The sequence below is a fragment of the Durio zibethinus genome, chromosome 2 (genome assembly GCF_047325235.1).
Source record: "Durio zibethinus cultivar Kanyao isolate XHJ-2024 chromosome 2, ASM4732523v1, whole genome shotgun sequence".
Taxonomy (NCBI): Eukaryota; Viridiplantae; Streptophyta; class Magnoliopsida; order Malvales; family Malvaceae; genus Durio; species Durio zibethinus.
In genome coordinates, this window is record NC_143163.1 from 8,881,547 (window position 1) to 8,892,253 (window position 10,707).

The 10,707-nt window shown below is 27.7% G+C and overlaps 1 pseudogene; it reads right to left on the reverse strand.

The window, feature by feature from the left end:
* Positions 1-930: 930 nt before the first annotated feature.
* LOC111308102 (26S proteasome regulatory subunit 8 homolog B-like) lies at positions 931-6,171 on the reverse strand (annotated as a pseudogene).
* Positions 6,172-10,707: the final 4,536 nt, after the last annotated feature.

Genomic DNA, 10,707 nt, shown 5'->3' on the forward strand with positions numbered 1-10,707 from the left:
TGCTCCATTTTATTTATAAAAGAATGTAAACTATTTTATAAAATTGTTTATGAATTCTATGAAATAAAAATAGAAAAAATACTTAGATGTTACAAATTTCGTACAAACATTTGAAAAAGTTGTGTATTGCAAAAAATTCTTAGTCATAGAGGAAAGTTTTTTAATGAATCAAACATCATGTATCTAATTAGAATGGAAAAACATCCATTCTTTTTTTGACCAATTTGAATGGGATCGTTACTTGTTAACACTAGAAAAATTGCAAACAACCTCAAAGAACTTCTTTAAGACTAACAACGAAACGGCTTCAGTTATTGCAAGTTTGGGTTTTGAAACTTCTTTTTTGCCAACTAATGCCCCCATATCTGATTCAGTTGAGCTTGCAAATCCTTTTGTTGCAAAACTATGTTTCTTTAGAAATGAGGCAGAAGCCTATACTTGAAAATTGAGATAAAATTTTGTTAAAAAATGCTCTTCCCTAAAAAACGAGGATCTATAAATGTGTGTGTTTATAACAAAGTCTAAAATGATAGAAAAACCTTATATTGGACAATAGCAGTGCATAAAAACAAGAATAGCATAATAAAGATTTACAAATCATATATGTAAGGAATCACTGAATACCACAACATGATAATTCTTACTTTTTACCTTAGAGAGAGTCATTACACAATAAGTTTAGTAGGCACTAATGCCACCCTTGACATATAACATAATCAGTGATGCATAATCAAGAAAATGAATTCATGAGAGTATAACATTTTCACTTCAAATACAACCTCTACATTTTTTTTTCTTTAAACATATATAAGAACAAGGTAACAATAAGGGAGTGGCTTTACATCGCCCTAACATGAAAAATATGGATAACAATAATAAAATGCTTGCAGGAAAATAACAATGGCCATTAAATGGCATGTATCTCATTGTTTATGAAGTAATTAATACCTTGATCTTGTTAGATGCTTCAAATCCATCAAGCTGGTTAAAAAAGCTCCAACATGATCCTCTATACCTTGTGGTCATCATTGCCACTTCCTAATTTCATTGGGGTAGATCTAATAGTATCTATCTCATCCATAAATATGATTAATAGAGTATGCTCCCTGCATAATTAGAAGAAGCAACCACTCAAGTAAAATAAGAAATAGAAAGCAAAACTATAATTGCATGGTAGATAATCAAACAAAAATAGCTTTACTTTATGTTTCAAGCTAAAGAAGATTTGATTATTAGCTAATGACTAATTCCAAATAACAAGTAGTTATCCGCATTTAAAAAAAACAAAAAACCCAAGATTCTTCATCACATTAAAAAAAAAAAGCTTTGGAATAAAATTTATATATTGGCAATATTTAGAAAAAGTTTTACCTTGCTAGTATATATAGCACGTTTCACATTTATATTTGTTTAAATTAAAGACAATAAGTAAGGAAGAAGAACAAACCTAGCCACAACAAAAAGTTTTCTAACCATTCGAGAGCTTTCTCCAATGTATTTCTTAACTAATTCAAAATAAAAAATCCTGATAAAAGTACAATTATTATGATAGGCCATGGCTATGGTCAATAGAGTTTTTCCTATACCCAGTGGTCTATATAGTATGACACCCTATAATTTATGATAGAGAGCAAGATTTAGTTTTACAATGTAGTATGATAGTACTTTTGGCTTAGCTATTCCAAGATTTTCAAATAATTCAAGATGTTTAATTGGAAGTTCTATGACCTACAAGTTTTACCACGTAGCAAGTATAAAGAGTTAAACTAATCCATAACCAAACATAAGATAATTATTGGAGAACCATAACAAATAAAGGTAAAACCAAAAAGAGAAGCCATAAATGAACAAATCAAGCAAATGCGAGAGAAAATCTCTTTCATTTTTTTAATTTGTTGGTCAAGACCACCAATCATGTCATAAGTAGAATCTATAACTTTTTCAACTTTCATAAGATTAACCAAAGGATCTACTTTGCTTGTTATGACCAAATGGAGAACATAGCTATCATTTCGATAAGCAATTCTTGTTGATGGTGTTGTTTTTGTGATATTGATATTCTTGTCAATGTCAATAACATATTTTCCTTTTTAATGCACCTGAAGAAAAAATTACAAAATAATAAAAGATTATGATTAGAAGACATTCCATAAATGACATAATAGATTTTTGAATAAGAAAACCATTATCTACAATTTTAAATAGATTGAGAAGCATCCACCCTAAAAGCAAGATACATAGCATCTATAATTAAGTTAAATTTTTAATTTTTAATTTTTTTATATTGAAATGTAGTCCATATATAATGAAATGAATATTACAACTTGAATTTTATTATTAGAATTCAATTTGGCTTCAATAACTACAACAAAAGTTAAATGGAAGATAAGGTTGACACTTATTTAATAGTCTAAGATCAAACTTTTTAAGAAATTTATCCAATTTTTCGTTAAGAATTTTATTGAAATTAATCCTTTTTTTTACTTTGTAAGCAAAGAAATTAAATATATTATTAAAATTTTAGAAAGGTTTTTGTTGAGGCTAAGATATGGACACGTATACTTCATGAAATCTAGCCAAAGCTAAAAAAATTACAAGGAATAGCTATAGCTTTTATCGCCATACCCACTGGCCTTAGCAGATTCCCCTTACTGAATTGCTTTTTCAAACTTTAAACATATTTCACATTTTGCTTTCTTTTTTAAACAATTGATTGACCATATTATTAATGCAAGATAACCAAAGAAAAACAATAATGGAAAGCTAACCAAAGAAAAACAAGAAAAAAACTAAGAAATTAATATATTCATAATTTAGTTACACATGGTCACCATGCAACAGAAAAGAGGAGTTCATGGGCTGAAGGACGACAGCACGGGCTCACATGGGCTTAAGGGTAGCACGAGCTAGTAGTGAGGGCAGGACGGCACAGGTCGACGAGAAAGAGCAAAAATGACAGGTGAGGTGAGAAGAAGGAGAAAAGGTAAAAGAGAGAGAATGTTAGGGATTTCAACTAAGGAAGAAAGGATAGAGGTAAAGGGATTTTGAGAAATAAATAATTTTTAACGATGAATTTATCAACAAAAAATTCATTGGTAATTCATTTTTTTTACTATTATTGACGGATGTATGATGGAATCTGTTAATAATTCAACTTTAATTAATAGATTCCATCGGTAAATCCATCACTAATTTCCCAAGTTAATTTAAGAAAAAAGCTTTTTGATTTTTTTAAACAAAAAATTTTTATCGACAAAAGAAATTATCAGTAAAAATTTTAGCAATGGATTACTAATGGATTTCTTTTGTAGGTAAAAAAAACACCAAATCATGATTTTCTCTATGACAACTTCACCTACAAAATATCGACGGATTAATTTCCATTGATAATCCATCTATAATTTTTTTTTACAATTTTTATTGGTAAAAATTTGTTGATAAAAAATGAATTTTCTGGTAGTGTATGTCAATACAAATTGTGACACACAATTGTTATATAAACATAATATGAGTACACAAATTTTTACTATTTTATAAGATACGAATATACAAATTATCAAATTTATTTAGGATAACTCACAAGCACCTCTATACTTATCTAGAAAACTATATTGACCATTAGTTGGAGTTTATCCATTTTTATTTTTTATTTTTTAAATTTCACTTGAACCTCAAAAGAAGCAATCACCACCTATAATAGCCATCCTTTATGTAAATGATGCAGATTTTTACGTGAGATTGCCTTGTGTTGGTCACATGTGTTGCCATGTGGCAACCTGTTGATATTTTTAGGTGGGTCAACCTATCTTTTTTAATTTTTTAAAAGGTTCAACCTATATCCCTTTTTTCTTTAAAATTTTTGTGCGAGGCCCATATTTTGTTTTTTAAAATTGTTTTTGGGTGTGAAATCCATACCATGATTTATTTTTTATGATTTTTTATTTTTTTTAATTTGTTGAGCCCATTAGTATTTTATTTTATTTTTTAATTTCTAAAGAGTATATGGCTCACTTTTTTTTATTAATTTTTTTATGTGAGACCCACACCTTTTTTTTTGTCTCCAATCAATTTTTTTCTATTTTGTAATTTTTTTATCTTTTGTTGTGGGACCTACATTTTTTTAATTTAATGCAAATGCTATATTCACAAATAATTAAGATTTAATTCACTTTTGTGTCCAACTATCTTATAGATTAATCGTATATATGTATGAATATGCATTGTGCGTCTGTGTCATCCGCATTATTTTTTTTAAAAGCTAACATGTGTAATCTTTTTAATTTTTTAAATAAATTTTTTTTAAGAGGTGGGATCCACCTTTAAAATATTTTTCCATTGGGGCCCATTTGTTTTTTTATTAAATATAGGACTCACATTTTTTTTATGGGAGTTTAACAATTTTTTATTTTTTTTTATGTATTTTATCATAATTCTTTTTCAATGTCACTCGTCTTTTTTAATTTTTTTTTCATTGAACTCTTTTTTTCTTAGATTTTTTTTTTGGTATCACGTGTAGTTTTTTTTTTTTTAATGTTTCATAATATCTTTTATTTTTTGGGGAATCAACTTGATATCAAATTTTATCCTTTTTTTTTTTTGAGAAAATCCCTATTTTTTTTTAATATTTTCTTACTTTTTTGTTGTGTACTACTAATGTTGGTCCACAGTTTCGTTCAGTTTATTAAATTAATTTTTAGTACTTTATTTAATTAGTATTTGATTAAATTAAAATTTAGAATAATTTATATAAAGTTAGTATTGTTAAGTGCACAAAACTTTGTTAAAATAATTGGCAAAAGAAAGTTTATATAAAATTAAATAGAAAATGTTAGATGTGCATTTTAAAGTTACAAAGTTCCTAAAAAGAGCAATTATTAAACAAAAGTGTAATGAAACACTTAGTTTGTAGCTATAACTGATTATTGAAAAATTTATTCATAGTTAAGATAGATAATTACTTTAAAAGTATTGTGTGCTATCATAGCAAATAAACAGTAATCAACAATCTTCAACTGATTGTTAATGATAAATTTTTTTCATCCTCCTAATAATGATTTATTTCTGGTAGTATATTGTATGGTCTAAAATTTATTTCTTCAAGATCTAATAGAGTGGTAGAAGAATGTTTATTTCACAGATGCTTATAGAAATAACTTGAAATATACTGTAAAAATAATGTGATAAGAAATTGTTAATAGAAATTTTGAATGTATGTTTTGCTTTATATGATAATAGTATATACATAATTGTTTACCAAAATGGGATGACTATTGACATTTGCACTCGTCATCAAGTAATGAAAAGTAGAACTGTCAAAACAACCATAAATTCTCTTAGAAATAATAAAAGCTTTCAAATACAAAAAAGTTAAAACTCAAAATTCAAAGGCTCACACTTACAAAGCTTAAAATGAAACAATCCAATAATACAAAAAACCCAAAAAATAGCCACCATAAAATATAGTTGTCAAGCCATCAATACATACGAGATTAGAGGTGTAAATGATATATTAGTGCTCACAAGTTACTCGGATTCGATTCGATTAAAACTCAAATTCAATTCAATAATTATCGAGTTGAGCTCAAGCTTAAGTAACTCGACTTATTGAACGAGCCGAATTCGAGCATATTAATACTTGGCTCAAATAGCTTGTGAGCCTAATCAAGCTTTTCTATTATATATATTTTTTATTATTTTATTTATAAAATTACTATTTTACCCTTAACCTAAGAAACCTTAAAATTTTATTTTCTATTTTCCCTTTTTCTTCCCGTTTCTCTCATCTCACCAAAAAACCCTTATGGTGCCCTTTCCTCCTGAGTCCCACTCTCTTTCAATATTTTAAAGCTAGCTTAGACTAAAACCAACTCAAATCCAAGACAAATCAAAGTTGGAGTAGGTTGCTGCATGCTACCTTTCTGTATAGTAAGTGCCTTTTTGCGTGCTGCCTTTCATAGTAAATGCCTTTCTGCGTGCTACCTTTCTTGTGTATTTGATTTGTCTTATAGTTAAAGAGTTATCTTGTGCTGTCTTTTTATTTGTCTTATAATTCTCTATAGTTTTCTAACTATAGTTCTTTAACTGTCTTGAGCGAGGATCATGCCAAAATTACTCTATTAATATTGGCTAATTGGTTGTTTCTTGCCCAAATTCTCTACCAACCTGTTTCATCTAGTAAGAAAAAAAGTATCTATCCCTATAAAGGAAACAAATTATATGGTTTGTAAAGAAAAAGTAGTCATAGAGGAACAAATTTTGCTTCCCCTTTCATCGTTTTCAAATTCCTTTTAAAAGGGGAATTTTAGAGAAAACATCAATGAATTTATTTATTTTATTCTTATGCTGTAGTTCATAAAATTAATTTTTTAAAATAAAAATATTACAAATTTAAAAATAAGAAATTATATACGTTAAAATTTGAATTTTAAAATTGTTAGATATATAATCTATTTTTAAAAAAAGAAAAAAAAACTGTACTATATAGTCTTTGTTCTACCATTATAACTAGCTTAATGATTATAGCTACTTAAACTTGGAAGAATAAACTTTTATCCAAATTAACCTTTTATATATATATATATATATATATAACTCTATGAAGTAACAAACAGTTAAAATAATAAAAAATAAAAAAGTTAGAAAATTCTTCAATATTTTTTCAATTACTTTGAGAAAATATTTTGATTACAACAAGACAAAATACATCAAGCTAGCTAGCTCTAGATAAGGAGGTTCATCTTTGCATTTTATAGTTAGAGAGTCTGATTAGCATCCTAGTCAGCTATAATTTTATTTTATTTTATTATAAAAGAAATTGGAATCAAGAGATAACAAAAAGGGTTAGAGGTGTTATCTAATTAGAATTTAATCTCAGATTTATTCATTTTTTAAGCATATACATGTTTCCGTCTTTTATACGAAAAATTTTGATCATTTGAAAAGTTATATATGTTAATAAAGAGTGTTAAGGCATTGGAGATTTTAGTTACTGCATGTGTAGGATCAATTTAGATTTTATTTATTTACATAGTTACTGCCACCCTATTGCATTCTAGTCCTTAATCAATTGTCATATCTGGCAAAGATTATGTATATTGCTTGCAATTCTCATAGATGGTTATCATTTACTGCTAAATTTCATACTCTTCCAATAACTTGTTTGGCATGTTTCTTGTAAAAGAATTTATCGCGAATGTTTCTAACAACTTGTTTGGCATTATTGTTTGATCCTAAAATTGAATTATTGTTTTGATTTGTCTTTTTTTTTTTTGTTATATAAAACTAAACATGTCATCAACCACACCAAATATCTCCTTTGTACCAATTCAACCGACAACAAATTCTTTTGCTAGCCGAATTGTGTCAGATGATGATAATGATTCAATGAATGAAACTTTAGATGCCACTGATGGTAACACAGATAAAACACCAGTCATCAATGCCAATAATAGAGAATGTGATGATGTTGACCCTGAAAAGTGTGAAGAAGGTAATGAGAAAAAGAGGTAAAAGACATCTGCTGTTTGGTTGGAGTTCAAAGAAATCACTTTTCCTAATGGTTCTGAAAAAAAGAATGTATCCATTACAAGAAGAAGCTAGTAATAAATGCAAGTAAAAGTATAACTCAATTTAAGAGGACTTGATAACTTGTATTAAGCGAAAAATTTTTCAGAATTAACAACAAATGATCAACTTTCAACCAGTAAACACATATGGTGACATACAGATACTACCTGCTCTCACAGATGGCAATTTTGATATGGCAAAGATGAGAGAGACAGTTGCACATCGGATACTTATGCATGATCATTCTTTTTTGATTATGGAAAATGAAGGTTTTAACATGATGCAAAAATGTGGGATGCTTAAATAGGAAAAGATATCATGCAATATTATTAAAAAGGGTTGCATACAAGTTTATGAAGGAAAAAAGAAAAAATTAAAGGCATTGTTAAAAACTGTTAGCAAGATTAGTTTGACAATAGATTTGTGAAAATAAGTAATCAAAAGATTAAGTACATGATTCTTACAATACACTTTATAGATTCTAATTGGAGATTGCAAAAATGTGTTATTAGCTTTGTTCACATACTTCATCCTCGTTACGGTGTTGAGATTGTCGATTGTATTTTTAAGTGTCTAAAAGAATAAGGAATTGAAAACAAGGTGTTTACATTTTTTGTGAACAATGCTTCAAGCAATGATGTGGTGATTAAAATTCTTAAAGACACATTTTCAAGAAATAGGAGGTTATTTTACGAAGAAAAATTATTTCATGTTCGGTGTTGTGCGCACATTTTAAATCTCATGGTTCAAGATATCTTTTTGAGATTAAGAATATGATTGGTGATGCTCATGAAAGTGTTAGTTTTATTAATCAGAATAAGGCAAAACTTAACTCATTTTTTGACATAGTACAACAGTTACAGTTGCCTGATAGAAAAGTCATTCTCGATTGTAAAACACATTAAAATTCAACATTCTAGATATTGTCGACTACAATCAAATTCAAAGAAATGTTTCCAAGACTCAAAGAACGAGAATCTTATTACGAATGTTGTCTAAGTCATGAAGATTGGAAAAATGTGGAGAAAGTTTGTAAGATTTTAGAAGTTTTTAATTCAACCACTAAAATTATCTTTGAAAGTGATTATCCAACTTCAAACCTATTTTTGAATGAAGTTTATCGTGTGAAAGAGTTCTTTGATAAAAAGGATGAATGATGAAAATAAATTTGTTCAAGCAAAGGTTTGTAACATGAAAAGTAAATTTGATAAGTATTGGGGAGAACGTAATATGTTAATGGCTATAGCAGCTATCTTGGATCCAAGGTGCAAAATAATAGTGGTTGAGTTTTGCTTTCCTCGAATGTACCTTGATAGAGAAGTAAGAGAAAATATTGCTAGAGTTCAAGATACTCTTTATGAGATTTATGAGGAATATGTTCATGAGTATCAATTGAAAATGAGCATAGTGCTGAAACTCAAGTGCATGATAGTGGTATTAGTGGTATGAATATAGAAGCTTTTTCTTTTGGTTGGTTTGAATTTACAAATTATTTAAAATCAGTTGAAACTGTTCAACCATAACAATTTGATCTAGATGTTTACCTAGCTGAGGGCTGTTTTATTTGTAAAAGAGATTCCACTAAGTTTGATGCTTTGAAATGGTGAAAAGTGAGCACTTTGAAGTACCGTATTTATCCAAGATGGCTCGAGATATACTTGCTATTCTTATTACTACAGTGGCTTTAGAAGCTGCCTTTAGTGTAGGAGGTAGAGTTATTAATACTTATTATGCTTCTTTAACTCCTAACACAGTGCAAGCATTACTTTGTGGAGGAGATTGGTGTCGAAATCTTTATAGAGTGAAGAAGAAGAAGAACAAAGTGAGTTTTTTTATTATTATTATTTTGTTATTGGGTAACTACATTGCTTTAATATAATTTTAACTACTATTTTTCGTTACTTTATCTATATAGAAAAAGAAGAAATCAATTGAGATTGCATTCAAAATCTCCTACAGTGAGGATATCTAATGTCTTCTATATAGGTATGAAATATTATTATTAAATACCTTTAATTTGTCACAACATTACTAAAGAAAAATAGGTGGTAGCTAGTCTAGATTGAGCTTTTTGCATTATAGTTTACGAATCATAGGTTAACTAATGACAGAAACTCATGTTAAAGCAATTGACAAGACACTATCTATATTTTTCTGCTTTGATTATAAGACAATTGACAAAATACAATCCATGTTGATGCTAATTTTAAAAATTTAAAGTTATTGATCATTGTAATAATATCACAATCTTTTTTTTACATGGGTGCTTCTACCTTTATCTTTATTGTTAATTATAATTTGTTTCTTTTGTAATTATTCTTTTGTGTAGATTTGTTGAAAAACAATATGAGCCCAATGTTCATTTGAACATATAATATTATGAAAGCAGCATATGTATTGTTGTTGGTTTGTTGTAACTTATTTGTAGACTTATTAGCTTGGATATTGTAATAATATCTAATCTTTTTTTTACATGGGTGCTTCTACTATTATATTTATTGTTAATTATAATTTGTTTCTTTAGTAATTATTCTTTTGTGTAGGTTTGTTGAAAAACAATATGAGCCAATATTCATTTGAAGACATAATATTATGAAAGCAGCATATGTATTGTTGTTGGTTTGTTGTAACTTATTTGTAGACTTATTTGCTTGGATATTTAATTTCTTTCAATTAGGATTTTAATTTTTAAGTTTCATTATGTCTTTTATTTGTGTGTTGTATTTGAATCATTGATGAAACTTTTATTTGTTTGGATTTAGTTGTTGTGTAAGTTATTATTGTTATTGCGATTATTATTGTTATTATCTTGAAAATATAATATTTATTAGGTTTGATAAAAAATAGTTGTAAAAGATCTCAATCTCGAGCTTAAGCTCGAGCACAAATAATCAAGTTTTTGTTAAGTATAAAAATCGAACTTATTTTTATATATTAATCAAGCTTAATCGAGTAGTTCGATTTCAATCACTAATTAAGCTCGAGTTAAGAAAATAAAACTTGATCAAGTTCGAGCCGAATATTGAATCGTGAGTTGAGAGTTGAGCTCAAGTTCGAGCTTTTTATAATATCGGCTCGACTCGACTCAATTACACCCTTATACGAGATTTTTTTTTTCTAGAGCTATATAGATCGAGGCTG